Source organism: Lycorma delicatula, chromosome 5, assembly GCF_047948215.1.
Source record: "Lycorma delicatula isolate Av1 chromosome 5, ASM4794821v1, whole genome shotgun sequence".
Taxonomy (NCBI): Eukaryota; Metazoa; Arthropoda; class Insecta; order Hemiptera; family Fulgoridae; genus Lycorma; species Lycorma delicatula.
Window position 1 is genome coordinate 171,779,272 of NC_134459.1, and position 18,849 is coordinate 171,798,120.

The 18,849-nt window shown below is 35.3% G+C and overlaps 1 pseudogene; it reads left to right on the forward strand.

The window, feature by feature from the left end:
- LOC142325799 (uncharacterized) overlaps nucleotides 1–18,573 on the forward strand; it is a 101,490-nt pseudogene extending 82,917 nt beyond the window's left edge.
- The last annotated feature ends 276 nt before the right edge of the window (nucleotides 18,574–18,849 follow it).

An 18,849-nucleotide genomic window follows, 5' to 3' on the forward strand; every position in this document is an offset into this window, starting at 1 on the left:
GCTTTGGTCCGCTTTCGGGAGCGAGGGCAATGCTTACACCCTCCCAAATCTTAACTCCATCACAGAGTTCTAAGGTAAACACTAACATTAACAGGTTCCGCAAGATATTAAATGCGTATAACACCTCGCAGACAATCGAACACTGTAGTATACGTACCTTACGGGTCGCCATCGGACGCGGGAGCGGAGTGCCCACGATTTCATCGCACCCAGGCGATTCCCACACGTACGGGGAACCCCCCTAGGCTCTCAGCCGCGTGCCTGTTCGCCCCCGCACCTTTCTGAAGACCACTTCTTCTACCTCTGCAAGACTCCTCTCAGACGTACAGCTCCTCCATGATCTTCCTGGCAAACCTTGCTTCAGCCGTCCAATTTTCCTCTAGGAGGAACATTTCCCTTTTATCTATGGTGTCTAATATTTCCCTCCTTGCATCCTCAGCAGCGAAAGAAGACGTGATACGCTGCCTCTTCCTCGTCTACACACACCGGACAACTAGCGGAGTGAAACCTAAAAAGGTATTCTCTGAACCCCCCCCCCTCCGTTTAGAAACCGTGTGAGACAGTAATCCAGCGAGTCATGGGCCCTCTCGCACCAACTTCTCAGGTCCCTGTAAATGGAAACCTTGGGCTTCTGTTAATAATATGCATGCACAGGTAAGTTGGCCTACCTTCTTTATACGTAGTTGGCCTACGTGTCAACGTAATTAGCGCTCAGTAGCAAGGATATCAATGGAGCTTTATACCAGAAATAGCAAGGACCACCTTTCCTAATAATTGACGATTCTTGATAAAATATTCCTATAACATTTGTATCTCATTTGATGAGCCCAGGCAGGTGCAGAAAACAGTATTGTGGCTTCGCAAACACTTATATAGAACGCGCGTGGTTCTAAAATTAAGCCTCTAATAGGGTTGAACTGCTCTCCAAACACCAAAGTATTCCAAGCCTTTTTGGCGGTATAGCGTAAGTGCTCCTTGAATCGAAGATTCTCATCAAGCATAACACCTAGATACTTCTGGAGCGAAATGTATCTTTTGGATGAACTCTGTCATTGATAACACGAGGTCATCGTTTAATAGTCAGTCTGCCCTTGAACAACGTTGTCGTTTTTTGTAGGCTGAACACCATCTTTTGTTGCAAACTACACAACTGGAGTGTCTTGCAAGCCTTTTTTCTTTTTCCTGTTTAGCCTCCGGTAATTACCGTTCAGATAATACTTCAGAGGATGAATGACGATGATATATATGAGTGTAAATTAAGTGTAGTCTTGTAGCCTTCTTGGGATATGTAGTTAATTGAAACCCAACCACCAAAGAACACCGGTATCCACGATCTATTATTCAAATCCATGTAAAAATAACTGACTTTACTAGGACTTGAACGATGGAACTGTGACTTCGAAATCAGCTGATTTGGGAAGACCCGTTCACCACTAGACCAATCCGGAGGGTTATCTTGAAAGCCTGGGCTGCCTGATCTCGATCTTATTCCGCAGATCTCTTTTAACCAGCCAAAGCCCATGTAACCTCAGCCACATCAAAGAATTGATTTTAAAAACTCAGAGGGTAACATTACCCTGCGGACATCCTTTATTTAGATAGCGTCTTTTCTACTTCTAAGACGCCGTCTTGAAGAACACGTCTCTATTGCTGAAATAACTATATACCACATTCAGCTCATTTTGCGTACAATCGCGCTTCTGCTTCTGAAGCAGAGCAGAGGGCCATAACAAATTGTTCAAAGCGTCTGATGTATTGAAAAAATTACTTAAGATATACTCAGACTCGCTAGAAGAAACAATGTTGATAACCTTTCAAAAATCCCTACGGAACGGACAAAGAGCTCCACCGTGATTCCATCGAAACCGGGGGCTTTATATCTATCTATTAGAAATGCTAATTACCGGACGTATTTCTGCCCCTGAAATTTTCCACAGGTAAAACATCTGAGCGAAAAGCAACAAATTGCTCTTAGACTCGCAGTTGATAAGGGGGTTCATTAGCCACATTATTCGGCAATAAATCATTCAATAGGATGTTTAAAGTCTCAGTTTTATCAGAAAGAACACTGTTGGGTCTTGAGAGCAGACAAAAGAACATTTTGTAATAAAATTTTGCTACCAAAACAAAATGTTTCCAGACCTATGTTTATATGAACGCTTTTCATTATTTTCAAAGTAGAACGAGCACTGAAAGTTTCTCGGTTTGTTCACGGGACACTGTTAGTAAGGACTATTATATTATAAATTTAGGGAAATATTTCAATGTTTATTCTGTTTTCTGATATAAGTCTTGTTCTTAGGATGTTAAGACATCGATTATGTAACACAGAAGTTTGTTATCCAATCTGTTATAAAAAGAAAAGGACACCCGGGGTGTCCTCATATGAATGAATTTAAACATTTTTTTTTAAATGTCTTAATTTTATTTATCATAGACCAGTTGTTAAGACTGAAGAAGGCATGCTTATAGTACGTTAATAATAACTAAAGCATTACAATATATTAATAGATGAAATAAAATCTAAATTAGAAGAAAAAATTGAAAAAAGTTTAATTTAAACATTTTTCATAAATTTAAAATTAAAGTTTATTGGTTTAAAAAAAATGGAAAAATTACAATTCACAAAAAAATATTTTTGATATTATTTGAAAAGTGGATGAGATCGAAGAAGTTCTAGCTGTTATAAAATACCTTAAATGGTTTAGCAGAAAAAGAATTAGATTCCACTTAAAAGATTCTTTCCTTTGTTTAAAACGGTAAAATAAGGGCTACTGAATTTAAACGTGATAATATATCCATTGAAAGTGATGAATGCTCATGACGTCCAAAAATCGCTTTCACTACGAAATCGTCGTAAAAATCCACAGTACCGTATTAAATGATAGCCGATTGAAGGTACGCGAGTATGCTGACATCACAAACATCTTGGTAGTCAATACATTTTATAGGAAGTTTTGGGTATAAAAATCTTTCTGCTCGATGAGTGCCGCGTGTTGTTAACAGTCAATTAAAAACGCATTCCACTGTTCACTTCTTGAGGGTTTTTACACTAAACGAGATTCCGCAGAGTTTGTTCAACGTTTCATAGCAGTAAATAAAACAGAGTTGGTGAACAAGTATGTTCACCAGAGACCAATCAGTGTTGGGAGCCGGTGAAAGCGTGCCAAATAAAGCAAAAACGGTTCCATGTGTAGGAAAAGCCACGGCGCTCGTAGACTACCTGGAAAAAGGCAGGACATTACGCTTCACTGCTGGATAAGTATAAAGGTGCTGTTCATGCTAAACGTCCACATTCTGGCCAAAAAGTTGGTTTTTCACCACGATAATGTGCCTACACGCACATCTCGGATTGTTGTTGCAAAACTCTGTGATCAACGTTTCGAAGTGTTTTCACAAGACCCGAATTCGGCTCCCGACAATTAGTTGCTTCCTCTTTCCCGATCTATAAAAATGATTGCAGGACGTATCACATTAATTGGAGAGGTCAAAGCCGAGACTTCTTGTTTTACAGGGTTTGACTAATCGCATAATATTGAGGGAAAGTCGTCGGTTAAACATATCGTATTGCAAGATCGAAATCCTGTGTTTTCTTTATCAAGCCGAGGACGTTCCGAACGGCCCTAGTGTATTGCTTTCTTAAAAAGAGAATTCATTAAATCCTGGTTTCTCAAAGAAAGGACATTACAATATTTAATGCCGTTATACAAAAACAAAGCTTGTTCTTATCGGAATATATGTGATGTTTATTGTATTGGGATTTTAAGTATTCATTCCCTACTGGAATATCTATTCCATTTATTGGATGTTTAACAAATCTTTTTGTAAATGTCTTTTTTTTGTTAATATAAGCCGAATCAAAATTATAATTTTTTTGCTTAAAAAATCTTTGCTTGCAGTGTAGCATGTAGAAGTTCCATCGATTATTTTCAAAGCTTTATTCTGTATAACGATTACCGTTTTAGCAGATTTATCGTTATAATGTTGATTAATGCCAAACGTAATTAGTAAATGAATGAAGGAGTAAAAACGAATTTAGCAGTGTCATTTGCGATAAAGATTTTTATGCCTAAACTTACTATGCTGAACCAAACTACCTGACTAAGGGAAGGTCCTTGTATAGATTTATACAGGATCTGGGGGGATGGTATGCATCTCCTTCGTTGTTAAGGGCAACGGGAGCCCGAGTGCTCTCCAACCATTTAAATTTAAACCGATATTTGTTTCTGTTTCACCTGGGAGCTGATGAGCTGTGCGTCTGCGGGGAGGTCCAGTCGAACGAACACATGATGTTCGACCGCCCAGCTCTTGGGGGGCCAGAACTCAGGTCATCCTGTGACTTAGAGGTCAAGGGGAAAATTGGCCACTCACAAGCGACGAGTCAGTATGGCGAGAGCCGCACAGTCGGACCGAGTGGGAGTTCCTTGATGCGGTTGCTTTGTTCAACCGACATCAGTAGTTTACGTAAGGGAACTGCCACTGCTGTAGGAAGCTAACCGAGACAAATGGCTGGCTACCAGCCAGATTAAGGCTCCAAGCGCTTTAATGGTGGATAGGTACTTTCTGGCTTTCAGCGGCCTAGGCGTGATAGCGAATTGCTGTCTTTGACGAGATAAATTAATTATTGATAATCATATATGTTTTAGTAGTCGACAGGGTGCACTTACCGATTTTAGTGATATATGACAAGTGGGCGGTGGGACACTCAAGCGAGTGGGGGGTGTGTGGTACCGCGCTTATTCCGCTCATGCTTTTAGGAAAGCTCTAGGAGCTATTGGTCGCTAAACTGTTTCGTGGCTCGGTAGCCGTTTGTGGCTCAGACATTCGGTCTTATGCTTTAGGGCGACCGAATGAGTGGTGGCGGGAGAAATGCCAAGCAAACCAAAAATAGAAATTTTTTGCTTAAAAAATCTTTTTGCTTGCAGTGTAGCATGGAGAAGTTCTATCGATTATTTTTAAAGCTTTATTTCATATAACGATTAGTTTTAGCAGATGTATCGTTATCGTGTTGATTATTGCCAAACGTAAAAACCGATTTTAGCAACGTTATTTGTTATAAAGATTTTTGTGCCCTAGCTTTTCAAGACCTATTAATACGCTAGTCTTAAGTTCAACTACTGTCAAGAGAAATATCCAAAATTTAATGCTGTTTCTCTAATGTGAACGAAGTTAAAAATTAACTTAGTCTTACAAAAGTAAAAAAAAAATTACAAAAAAAACCAATTTATTGTTTCTTAAATCCTTGATTAATTTAACGGTACCGAAATGAATTCTTAAACAGTTTTAAGTAGTTTTCAACTCTTAACCTACGTAATTACAATTTATCAGTTATTTCTGAAGATTATCTGTATTACACTTTATCTTGTGGCTACCATACTCTTTTTCTTATTTTGTATAAACCTTTCTTTTTTTACAAAGCGTTTACAAATTGACAATATGTTTGTTGCTGGATATAATATGTCGTTATGAATGGATTACTTTAAAAAATTATCTGTCGGTTCTATCTGTAATTTTTCTAACCACTAGATGTAAAGATTTACAATAAAACGATTTGAATTGGAATTAGCAAACTGTTTTAATAACATACAAATTATATGAAGAAGCATTAGAAAAAAATTTCTTTAAAAAAAAAAGGTAGAATAAAACAGATAATACTTTCTCTTTTGTGTAAAACGGTGCAGTAGAGATACGGGGATTTAACAGGAAAGATAAAAAAAACTTACTCCTTTTAACGTTATACTGAATGCAGATCCGGTGTACAACCAACCCCCTTTCCTCCTTTTTTTTATACTTTTCCTAGGTGACTAGACAAATCCCGCTACCAAAACTTGGTGCAATTCAATTGTGTACGTGCTTTGCCAATGAATCGGAAACAAGCCTGCTCTTTAGATCTGGTTTCCCCCCCCCTTTTTTTTATCTTAACTTTTTCCTTATCTTTTTGTGCTTTTTTTTATTGTGGAGTAACGTGCAATTTAAATAATTCTAATTAGAAAGAAAAAATAAAGAAATATTTTTAAAATTATAAATGACATAAACGAATTTTAAATCGTAATTATACGGAAGCGAATAACTTTCTTTCGATAATACTACGTCAAAATTGCACTGGTCCTTCCGCTTCAAGTTATCCATACAACACTAAAAGGAAAAAGTCCTCCTGTTTGGCGCTGTAGAAGTCGAAATGCTTTGTGACTATAGTGATCGCAATTATTTACAAATGGAATTAGGTAGAAAGCTGTGTATTTTGAGTCTAATAATCTAATCTGTTTCACATTTACTCACGATAATATATTACGCAAGCAAATAGACAAAGCTTTTAGATCAGTATTCTGAAAAATTTTCTAGCGAAAATATTTAAACTTGCTATCTGTTGAAAATAATAATTGCTGTTGTTCTTAAGATGCGCCCTTAAAAACAGTAATCGACATTATTGTTTTTAAACGTAGCATGTCCTATTTTTAAGTTGAAACTTACGTTTTAAATGAGAACAGTTAAAACGCATATTTAATCATATTTGGAAATATTTTTATTAAAATTTCGTTCAGAAAATTGTCAACAACAATAGTGATAGCATATTCAATACAACAATACAATAATTAATAAAGTTTTCAATTGAAAAGTTACACTTATGTTAATATGAACGATGAATCTGATGTGTTTTAACGAGTTTGTTAATATCAGATTTATAACTCTAGCTGAGAGTAAAAAAGATTTAGAAGAAACAATGAACGGCATGGATGAAGTCCTACGCAAGAACTAACCGCATGAAAATAAACAAGAACAAAACGAAAGTAATAAAATGTAGTAGAAACAATGAAGATGGAATAATGAAATAATGAAGATGAAGGAAGAGAAAAGATTACGGAGGTAGAAGAATTTTGTTATTTGGGAAGTAGAGTTACTAAAGATGAACGAAGTAGGAGCGACATAAAATGCTGAATAGCACAAGCGAAACGAGCTTTCAGTCAAAAATATAATTTGCTTACATCAAAAATAAATTTAAACGTCAGGAAAACATTTTTGAAAGTATATGTCTGGAGCGTAGCTTTAGATGGAAGTGAAAATTGGACGATCGGAGTACCTGAGAAGAAAAGATTAGAAAGTTTTAAAATGTGATACTATAGGAGACTGTTAAAAATAAAATTGGTTGATAAAGTGACAAGTGAAGAGGTGTTGCGGTAAATTGATGAAGAAAGAACCATTTGTAAAAATATATTTAAAAGAAAAGACAGACTTATAGGCCACATACTAAGGCATCCTGGAATAGTCGCTTAAATATTGGACGGACAGGTAGAAGGTAAAAATTGTGCAGGCAGGCAGGCAGGCAACATTTGGAATATGTAAAACAAATTGTTAGGGTACAAAATGTAGGATGTAGAGGGTATACTAAAATGAAACGACTGGAACTAGATAATGAATCTTGGAGAACTGCATCAAACCAGTCATATAAATAACATCCATTTAATTGAATAAACATGCAATTACTTGTTTACCGCATATGACAGAATTCGTAGTGAGTAAGTTAGAACAAGCATAGATAATCCTGTCAATTTATGTAGGATTGGACAAATCGCGTTGTTTAATTTATACAGAACTAAATTGGTATGCTTGGAATTTCTCCCGCCACCACCCCATTCGGTCGCCCTAAAGCATAAGACCAAATGTCTGAGCCACAAACGGCTACCGAGCCACGAAACAGTTTAGCGACCAGTGTCCTAACTAGCTCCTAGAGCTGTGAGAGTGTTCACGACCACCAAACCCGCATCGAACAGTGGACAGGACGTGCAATGGCTTTGGCCGGTAACATGTCTAGCTCTTGCGCGCAGCACGCTAAGGTCAGAGGACCAACACTTTTTCCCGGGTTTCCCCTGCATTTAACAGACGGCTCCAGGCACTCCGATCAGTGAACTGGCCACTACCTAAGGGTCCGTCCATTGGCCGAGGCCGCCGTAGGACCCTATCGCAGCCAGCCCTATCTTGATGGCCCGGCTGAATTGTTCAGCCATGTACAGAACTAAAGTCATAAAAATTGACTGAAGCATTGATGACTTAATCATTGTAATACACGTTTGAGAAATGCTACACGATCGGTAAACTAAACGGCATTTTAACTTCGTTAAAATCGTTTGAAAGCTTAAGACTTAAGCTTTAATTTCTTTTTTTTGTACGTCTCTTTACGATTTTTTTGAACCGAAATATTCCAGTTTAAAGAGAAAAGGACATTTTTGTCTTTAATGGTGCATATCTCCCGATCTAAGGAAAGTATTAACACAAATAAATATAAAAAATTTAGCGTTTTGATCTGGATGATCTAGCTTTAATGACAAATTGTGGAGGACTTAAGTGTAGCGTTTGAGTTTTTGGCTTTTGTTCATTTTGATAGTTGATCATAATTTAGATGTTAGGTGCATTAAATATGTGAAAGATCTGTTAAGTAAAATTTTGAAGTCGGTGTTCTTTTAGGTTAATATCATGCTCAAACGTCATCAATATCACACATAACAGAAATCGTGCCAAATTTCATAAAAATAACTGTTGTAATTCGCAGGGTACTATAGAAAAGGGTTTATAGAACCCTTGCTTCGCAGGATTGTATAATTCCTAATACTGCTGATCGTTCTCAATATTTATGGAAATAATAAATACAGTATTTTATTAGAGGCAAGGATTATTTAAATTAGATTGTTACATTAATAAATTTTGTAATTTTCTTTAAGTATTACATCAAAATCGGTGAGAACAATTTTCATATGTCTATAAAAATCTTTCTTTTAATCGAGTGTAGGTGTATGTCTTGGTCGTACATTTACCAGTTGTAAAATAATTTTACACTGAAATTTCGTAATTAATATATTTTCTAAAATCGTGAAATCTCACGCGTAATATGTGTGTGTGTGTGTGTATATATATATATATATATATATATATTTTATAGAGAGCAAAACGGGAGGGGTGTAATAGGAATGTTGCAATAAAATTTATTGATTAAGTTCGTAAAGCCACAGCTGTTAAACAGCAGTTAATTTAATAAATAAACTGGTTACACCACGTGTTCTAACAAGACTTTGTTACTAATGCAGTAAAGATAAACAAATAATAACCCAAAATGTTATTTAATAATACGTATTGTTAATAAATAATTCTATAATATTTATACCACAGCTGATTAAAAATACCTTTTTATACACGGTATAAAACTATTTTAAATTTGTTACTATGAGTATAAAGTAATAAATTTTTAGAACTAAGAAACGTGCTTGTTGTACGAGTATATCTATTACTTTTGAACCGTAACTGAATCGGTCGGTTCGTTGTCGGATTATAAAAATTATCATTTTTATTACTGTAATTATATTGAGAGCATTTTAATTTCAAAATGAATTCATTCTTTTAGTGTTTTTATCGTTACTAATAACAACTTTCTTGTAATAGACTATTTTAATTAATTTTTTTCTTTTTATGAAATAAGAAGAAGATATAATTTTTACAAATTATTTTGTCTTCCTTCACATTTTTCAAACGGATGCATTTTCTGTAAATTTTATCGATAATAATATAATGATCGGAATGGGGTTCGTACATGTGAGGAGGATAGAGAGAACAGATTGAAATTTGGCAAATATTCATTCTACCCAACTAAAGGGCATTTATATGTGTGTCCGTCCCTCTTAGCTTAGAACCAGAATGTACCGATCACTAGCGGAAAATCCCGATTCGTTAGTGCATATCTCGTGGTGGTCAGGTACTTGTAATATTATTATATATCGTATATATGTCAAATATATTTTAATAATATATGTTTTTATTTATGTGATTGTTTTTTTTCATAAAATAATGAAGTATAACCAAAAAGCAGGCGCCGAAATATACCGATCACTAGCGGAAAATCCCGATTCGTTAGTATTAATTATCATCATTCAAAAAAAAAATTTTACATAAGAAGTAATCAGTTTTGGACACCTAATAATGCCATTCCGAGACGCTGCCCGCCAGGAGGGCCTACCTGCGGAGGGCGTGCCTATGGCACGCCTCTGCAACGAGTTCATCATTAAAATAATTGAGAATAAAATCACTCTTACATTAAGATTATAAATATTCGTTACTATCTAGGCCTATGGGCTTCCACAATGGTTTCCTGATCGGGTAGTATGGATGAATTAAATGAAAAACTGTCATTTATTTATTATTTATTACATTTTATTTTACATTATATATTTTACATTTTATTTATTTATTTTTTAGTTGATAATAGGGAGAAATTTTAGTTTTTTTTACATTATCTTGAAGCGTGATATATTGCTTTCTAAAACTGGCACTTACATTCTTTCTTTCTCTTGGCTTGTTATGCACGAGGAATGTTTTTTTAAGTACCGTTTTGATATAAATAATAAGCAATTTTTCTTTTGTAACAAATTTGTATTCACCTCATAGCCTGGATCTTAATCTACAATTTTCCCCCACTGCATAATTTTCCCCCACATTAATGCACTTTGATCGTGTGATCGATCGATCAGGTTCTGCATTTCAGCTCATAGAAATCTGCCTCTTGAGAAGATAACCATTGCTGAACGGCCGTTTTGACGTCGTCATCATCGACGTGGGGCCGACCGCCGAGATGCTTTTAGGTAGATTTCATGAGAAAGCTACCTGACGTACTGCGTACCATCACTCTACTTTCGGAAAATTTCGACATATTTTCGCGTTTCACATCTCCCAGACCCCAAAATCACCGTCAGTTCAAAAGTTTATACATACATATACTAGCTCTACCCGTCACGCTTCGCTGTGGCACATTGTGGTTGCATGGATGAGAAATGAGAAACAAAACAAAGTATACATTTCAGAGAGGTTTAATTTTGCAATACTTGTAGATATACAATATTTTTTGTTTTTCCACTGACTGCGTAGATATAAAGGCTATCTGGTTTGCCGACTCGGGAACACGCAACATACAGTTGCCCATGTGAGAAGCAATCCGCATCTAAATCTAAACCACACAGTTCTAAAGATTGACCTTGAGCTTTATCGATTGTGATTGCAAATGCCAATCGAATTGGGAATGGCAATCTTTTAAATTAAATGGTGTGTCGGTCGGGATCATGGGTATTCGAGGAATGAGGACATCTTCACCTTTGAAAGGCCCCGGTAAAATCGTTGCTTCCACTACGTTATTCATCAATTTCTTAACTGCAAGTCCCGTGCCGTTGCAGATTTTTGGCTGATTAATATTCCGCAACAGGATAATTGTCATTTTTTGATCGAACCGTTGCTAGAATCAATCTAATGGGGAATGTTTTCCCAGTTCCATCTGGCGCATCCAAGAAGAAGGTCCCCTCCAACTCCGTCATTTATCATTTGCATTATGCGATCATAAATGCCTTTCTGTTCACGCGTTAATTTGGGAATGTTTGATTGGACATATATATGACTGAAGATCACCAATGTTGTAACTCTGTTCACGGCGTAAATCCACATCAAATGAAGCAATCGCAGCTCGGGTGGGTGCTGGCATTCCCAATTGTCTAAGAACTCTATTTGCAATAGCTAAGCACTTGTCTTCAATATTTATCAATGCTTCGTTGTAAATGCCTTCTGTAAATTCCATGGTCATATTGGTATTTTCTAGGCGTACTCTATGCAAATATCCTCAGCCATATGCGATCGATATCTTTCCCATAACTCTGTGGGTGATGAAGGGAAGCAAGCGGTCAATATAATTGCGAATAATGCGCAAATTTGGTTTGGATGTGCAGTGTTGCACGCGTCATATGTGCGTTAATACATATGTACCACTGTTGGTCGTTTTCTAATAAATTCTAGTATGGCGAGTGTTCCCCTCGCTTCCGGCAGATGGCGCGGTCACTGGTACACAGCTGACCGTTAAAAAAACTGTTTTCTCGCGGTCGCGGGTATGTGACTGATGCGAAAAATAGATAAAAACAATCTTTCATGTGGGTTATATATCGTGCTAAAATTTGAGCTCAATCGGTGCAGAACATTTTGAGTTTTTGAAGCGTACACAAACGAACTTAACATTTTTATATATAAAGATTTGTGGGCTGCGAAAAAAGCCCTTAAGTCATGCAAAAAAAAACATCATTTTAAATGCTTACAAAAGCAGAGTAATGCTTACAAATTACAGTATAATCAAACGGCGTTGATTTCAGATGTTAATAAACTGCTAAGTAGAAGTTGTGCTGCTTCAGTGTACAACGTGATTCTCGAGTATGAATCTACTAATGAATTACGGTCTCCAAAGAAAACAAAACCCCGCAGGTCAATTGAGAAAAAGGTGAGATTTTGATAAAAACGCGATTCGTAAAAAAATTACACGAATTTGAATTATTTAGAAATAGTTTAGCGGTGTATTATGTTCTTTGGAAGAGAATTCGGTTATTGTCTTCGACAACGCTTCTTATCATTAAACGAAAAGAATTCCAGCCGTATTATAGAAAAAACAACGATATCAAAATGCGGCTTAGTTCAAAAGGAATAATTTTTGAAGAGGTTTAAGTTAATGTTCAATCATTGCAAAGGGTTTCGCGTATTAAAAGTAATTATAGTCCGTATAAAATTGGTTTGACACACAACGCAATATTGGTAAGTCGCGTTTTTATTCGGCTCCTTACGAATATGTTTTCCGGCCTCCGTGGCGCGAGTGGTAACGTCTCGGACTTTAATCCGGTGGTTCCGAGTTGGAATCCCGGTCAGGCATGGCATTTTCATACGCTATAAATCATTAATTTTTTGGTCATTATGTAGGGATATTATTTTCTATGTATTTGGCTATTTCGACTTTTTCTGTTTGCAAAGTCTATCTGGGCTATAAGAAAGTCGGGTGTTTTAATTTATTTACTGTAAGTCATCCTTCTTGGTGGCTTTTCTTTTTGTTTTGATGTTTTTTTTTTTTTAATAAAATACAGATGTTTTAGCTGTTAAATATAATTCAAAGAAATTTGTTACTTAATCAGTTGTGATTTTGTTTACATTGGCAACGGCCATACGGGCTCTTTGTGATTGGTCGTTGTGTTTGACAGCGTCCATCTTGCATTGATCTGATTGGTTTTCCTTTGTTTACATTTCCAAATTAAAAATGTACAAATTAAAAATAGATAGATAGATTTATTAAAAATAGATGAAAACAATCTTTGATGCGGGTTATATATCGTGCTAAAATTTGAGCTCAATCTGTGCAGAAAATTTTGAGTTTTTGAAGCCGTACACAAACGAACTTAACATTTTTATATATATAGATATATATATATATATTTGACTTTCTTGTGAATACGATAACTGCCGTAATTTTGCGTAATCACTTTCAAATTGATACGTAAAATATAACGACCTAAAATCTTGTCGAATTCGTTAATTGGCAAAATCGAACCATCGGGGTGGAAATGGTGGGCGGGCTTTTTCAAAAAAGCAAGATATCGCTATAACTTCCTTATTAAGTAAAATATCGAATTCGTTGAAAGTTCCTACTATTCTTTGGATAAGGGCCTAAAACTTATATAAGTAAAGTTTTTTGATATTACTAGCCATTGGCCCAGGGGGTGGAAAGAATGAGGTTTCGAAGACAAAGGTCATACCTCCCTTAATGGGCACAGTATCGAGTCGGTTTAAAGTGGTCATTAGTTCTTTACTTAACATTAGTAAAACTTTTGCTTGAAACTATTTTTGATATGACCAACCCTTACGGCAAGAGATGACCAATATTTTATTTTACTGGAATTGTAAGAAGAGGCTTTCCATATGCTAAACATGTGAAACTTGTTTACATATGAAACCGTTGTCGTCGTATTCTTTATAAACCATTCGATTGAATTCTATTTTCAAGAAATACAACGGCAGCAGCACTTAGCGAAAACAAGTTAACGGCCCACAAGGAAAGGCTCTTCAGCAAACCTACAGCGATGTAATTTTACACAGAGAGACATTCAAGACTTGGAATAAAATATTGTACAAATATCATTTTACATCATGTGATTTTTTGACCTAAATTGATAGGAAGATAAGGTAATAGATATTTCTTTTCGGAATATTCAAACAAGATAGGGTATGTAACGTAAGTTGTAATACTTAATGTGGGTAATATAGACCCATTGTACTTTCAAATCATCTTCTCAACATCACTATTGTTACATTTATACATGTTTTTAAATAAAACTTTATGAAAAAATTGTCTTTTTTATCACCACAAAGTATTGTAAAAGCGGAGTAGGCAATACGCCTCGCTTACAGAAAAGTGCGATGTTGCCCCAGCGTGCTGGCTTGGCTATAAATTCAACCGAAGTCATGGTTATTTAAAAAACATTCCAGCTGTACTGGGTCTTTAACCCACCGGGTTGGTCTAGTGGTGAACACGTCTTCCCAAATCAGTCGAGAGTCCAGCGTTCAAGTCCTAGTAAAGGCAGTTACTTTTATACGGATTTGAATACTAGATCGTGGATAACGGTGTTCTTTGATGGTTGGGTTTCAATTAACCACACATCTCAGGAACGGTCGAACTGAGATTGTACACGACTACACTTCATTTACACTCATACATATCATCCTCATCCATCCTCTGCAGTAATATCTGAACGGTAATTTGTGGAGGCTAAAAAAAAAACAAAGCTGTACTGTGTCTTGAATTTTCCAGAACGTTTGGACATTGTATGTTAGCTAACTGCCTATCTTTGTCCGGTTCGATAGTAACATTTTATGTAGTTTATTGTAGATTTTCACGTAAAATATATTTATTGTAAATGTGTGCGCGTGTGTGTGTTTTGTGGTGTAACCGCGACTCTTAGAGTTTGGGAAACGCCGTCTTTATGGGCTTCCTCTTAAAAGACAATGTAATCTCACGATTTTAAGATATATAGATTGAAAATAATAAATGCAGTAAGTTTTATGACGTTTTAAAATTCAGCCGTCATTCTGATAATACAGTTTTAAGTTATAAAAGATTTACTAGTCTAAGTAGTTGGATATTAGTTTGATTTATTATTTAAAGAAAAGGAAAGTTATTTAATTTAGAATTATCGATGCGTGTTAAACGAAATTAAGTCGCTTAATTACTTGTAATAAATTTCAATAAATCTTAACTTATTTAGGCTAAACGGTTACTAAATTAGAAATATTATCATATTATTAATTCCGACAGTCGCATCAAGCAGGCGGAATTCTCCTCTCTTTATTTCTTTCTTTTTGATTGCGAGTGAAGAAGAAATTCGGAGTGGGAATGTAGACAAATCGCAGGCCACTTAGAGAGATAAAGGACGATATTATATTGCTCAGAGGAGAGCCGAATTCATTAAGACTTTAATTAGTTTAAAAGCAATATGGCTAGGCGCGAAGCAAAATAAATTAGACGAATATAGCTTTTCTTTAAAATAACCTCCACCGTACTCGCTAACCCCTTTCCCACTCGTTTCTCACTTTTCCCTTTTTAACTCGATCTTTCTTTCTCTTTTCGCGTAATTAATTACTTTTATATGCACTATATATATATTCCATTTCTTTTGAGTAATGTTTAATCGCTTTGAAATTCTACCGAACTTTGAATTGTTAATCTTACAAATAAATAATCTGTTTTTTTACTTTTAGTCATATGTAATACTAATCAGATTTTTATGAATAATAGATGTTTACAGTGGAAATTTTACGATTTGTAATTTAAATAATACTCTATTATTAGTAAAAGATGATTTAGAAAAGAAATACTTGTATGTTTAAATCGATTTTGTAAAGATAATATTTTTAATTATATTTTCTTTTGTTAATTAATAAAGTTAAATAATGAAACACGCGATAGTCCTTAACGCTTAAAACATTTTGATAAATGAAACGACAAATGTTAAATGAGGTTCTATAAATACGGTATGATAAAATAATTCAAGGGTTCAAAGCAGTCCTTTATTAATAGTGCGATCTGATTACACGGTAATAGTGGGTTTCATTACTTCGTCTTTTGAAGGACTCGTTTGAAGATAGCGAAGGAATTTTCACGGCATAAAAATAAAGAAATGTTAATAATTAATAGTTTCGGAAAGGCAGTTTTTCAAGCAGTACTAAATGTATAGGTCAAGCAGTGTTGAAATGTATAGGTTAACGCATCGTATTATCAGTAGGTACTTGAAAAAGGTGGATCTAGTCGGTTTGAGAACGTCATTAAAGGATTTTTAAACATTTTATTCATTAACGGAAAAGAACCGTGCTGGGTTTATGGATATTCAAGCGTGGAAGTGCGATTTTCACTTTAATTTTGTATTGTATCCGTACCGATCGAAGACGTTAGCACGTTATTAGCTGAGACCGCTGTCAAATAATTAATCTTTACGGAAGTAAATAAATGTTGAAGAATCCTTAATAAAACTGCGTAGTTTTATTAAGGATCCCGTCGAAGAGTCGGTCCTAGATAATTATTTTCTTAGATTGCACAGACAAAATTCAAGACGCGGCAGTGAATCGGGCGATTTTAAAAAGCGATTAAGAGTAAATTATTAATTTTATTTTGGTTTTTAATAAATATGAGCACAATATAGACGTATTTACAATCTTACATTTTAGGTCACCGAAAGAAATGTATTGTCCAAAAATGGCATCTTGCAGATGACCGCTATTCCGCTGTACATACTCGGTAAGTATCTCGCTAAAGATACCCGTCACTCTTTGCAACAACTAGGGGAATTCTAGGATTTTTGGAAGCCCAGTATCGGAAATTTTGTTTTATAACAAATCCTGACGATTGAAATGCGCCTCTTCTCTCATCGGTAAATTTTTAACAATGTTTTGTGTTGCCTTTCGTTAATTAAATGAGGTAAAGTTTGACAGAAATTTATCCTGTTTTCTTACTCACGTTCGTGTGTTGCACCGGTTATTGAATTTTATACGGGGCGAACTTAAAAGCCATTGAGTAAAATTTTCTGTATTCTGCGGTCAGACAGTCCGAGTGATACAGATGGCGACGTGCTAACCAACGTGGAATTCGCTCAAAGTCTCTTTCAGTCGCGATATTCTCGCGTGTACCTACTGTTTTTATACTACCGCTTTTCTTCTTCAGCGTAGAACCACTGGCTTCAAAGTTTCGAACGCAAGTCTTATGACATTAGCTGATGGAACAGAACGATTGCGATCAATTGCGAAATATCTCGAAATTCACGCTGAGCGATTACGTAACCGTCACCATTTTTGTAAAAAAGTTTCACAGCAAAGACTCCACTCACTCCAGCAAAGACTTCACTCCACTGCTCCATTACAAATAAACGGTTTTCAGTAGGCTACAAAATGGCAGAAGCAGTTTAATTCCTACTCAACTCTAGCTTTGAAAAAAATGTTTTTTTTTTTTTTTTTTCAGTTAGCAGATCTAAATCCACGTAAGAGTGGATCTAGATTCGGGTACAGATATTCAGAATTTGATAAAAGTAAGTGGCGTAGGTTTCATGCAAATGTTTCACGGTATGGAAATCGAAATTATCATTTATATATGGCCATTTGACGAAATTTCTATTTCGTTTTCTCGTTAATGGAAACCTAACGAAAGATAAAATTATTTTTCAAGGTACTTGGACGTTATAAATATAATGGAATGGAATCCTGTGTAGAGCAACCTGCGGATGGCGTGTATATCAATACAGAGCAGTAGTTTTCCATCGAGTGTCAAGATAAACTCATTTCCGTTAAGTCACCTACGTTGTCTTTATTTCCTTCTATCGTTGTAATAGCGTTCCAGTGTAGTGGTACCGTGTTTAGCTTCCGTTGCGGATTCAAATCTAATTTGAAGTACATGATTTAACGCGTTACTTTGCAGTTTCCGACCGTTGTACAGTATTTAATTTTGTATAAAATTAATTACCTTTATTTAAAAAATTAAAATTGTAGCTATTACAGGTGAACTAATGTAAGTATATAATTACCTAACTCACCGGGTTGGTCTAGTGGTAAACGCGTCTTCCCAAATCAGTTGATTTGGAAGTCGAGAGTTCCAGCGTTCAAGTCCTAGTAAAGGCAGTTACTTTTATACGGATTTGAATACTAAATCGTGGATACCGGTGTTCTTTGGTGATTGGGTTTCAATTAACCAAAAATTTCAGAAACGGTTGACTTGAGACTGTACAAGACTATACTTCACTTACACGCATACATATCATCCTCTGAAGTAATAACTGAATATTCTCAAGTAATTCCCGGAGGTTAAACAGGAAAAAGGAAGTTTGACTGTTGTTGAGACGTGTGGTTAATTGAACCCCTACCACCAAAGTACACCGGTATCCAATGTTTAGTATTCAAATCCGAGTAAAAGTAAGTAACTTTTACTAGGATTATAACTTCAGAACCTTCGACTTTGAAAATCAGCTGTTAAACAAGTGATTTGCGACGAGTTAACCGTTAGACTGGTCCGGGCCGGTCTAAATTTAAATTTAATTTGAATGTGATAAAGTAAAACGATTTAAAAACGAGTTTATTAAAATAGTATAATAAAATAAACATTTTTTTATAGGTGGCATTGAAATTGAGAAAAGTACGGTTATCCTTTATTTTACTGCAGCAGATTGGGATTTAAATAAAACTTTATTACAACAGAACACCCTTTAAACTTAAATTTTATTTTTTATTTAAGTACAGTAAACACATACGTGATTATTGAAATTATTAAGTTTGTTATAAATATAAATTTAAGAAAATTTATTTTATTAAGAAAAGAGCGTGTTAGGTAATCAAAGTTTTTAAAAGCAATATAGTATGATGTATATAGTTTCTCTTCACTTGATAAAATCGATAAATATTTGTTATTATAATTCCATACAATTGAATAACAATGCGCTGCAAATATTGGCATCGTAATCCTTCTTTTTATTTATTTTTATGGGA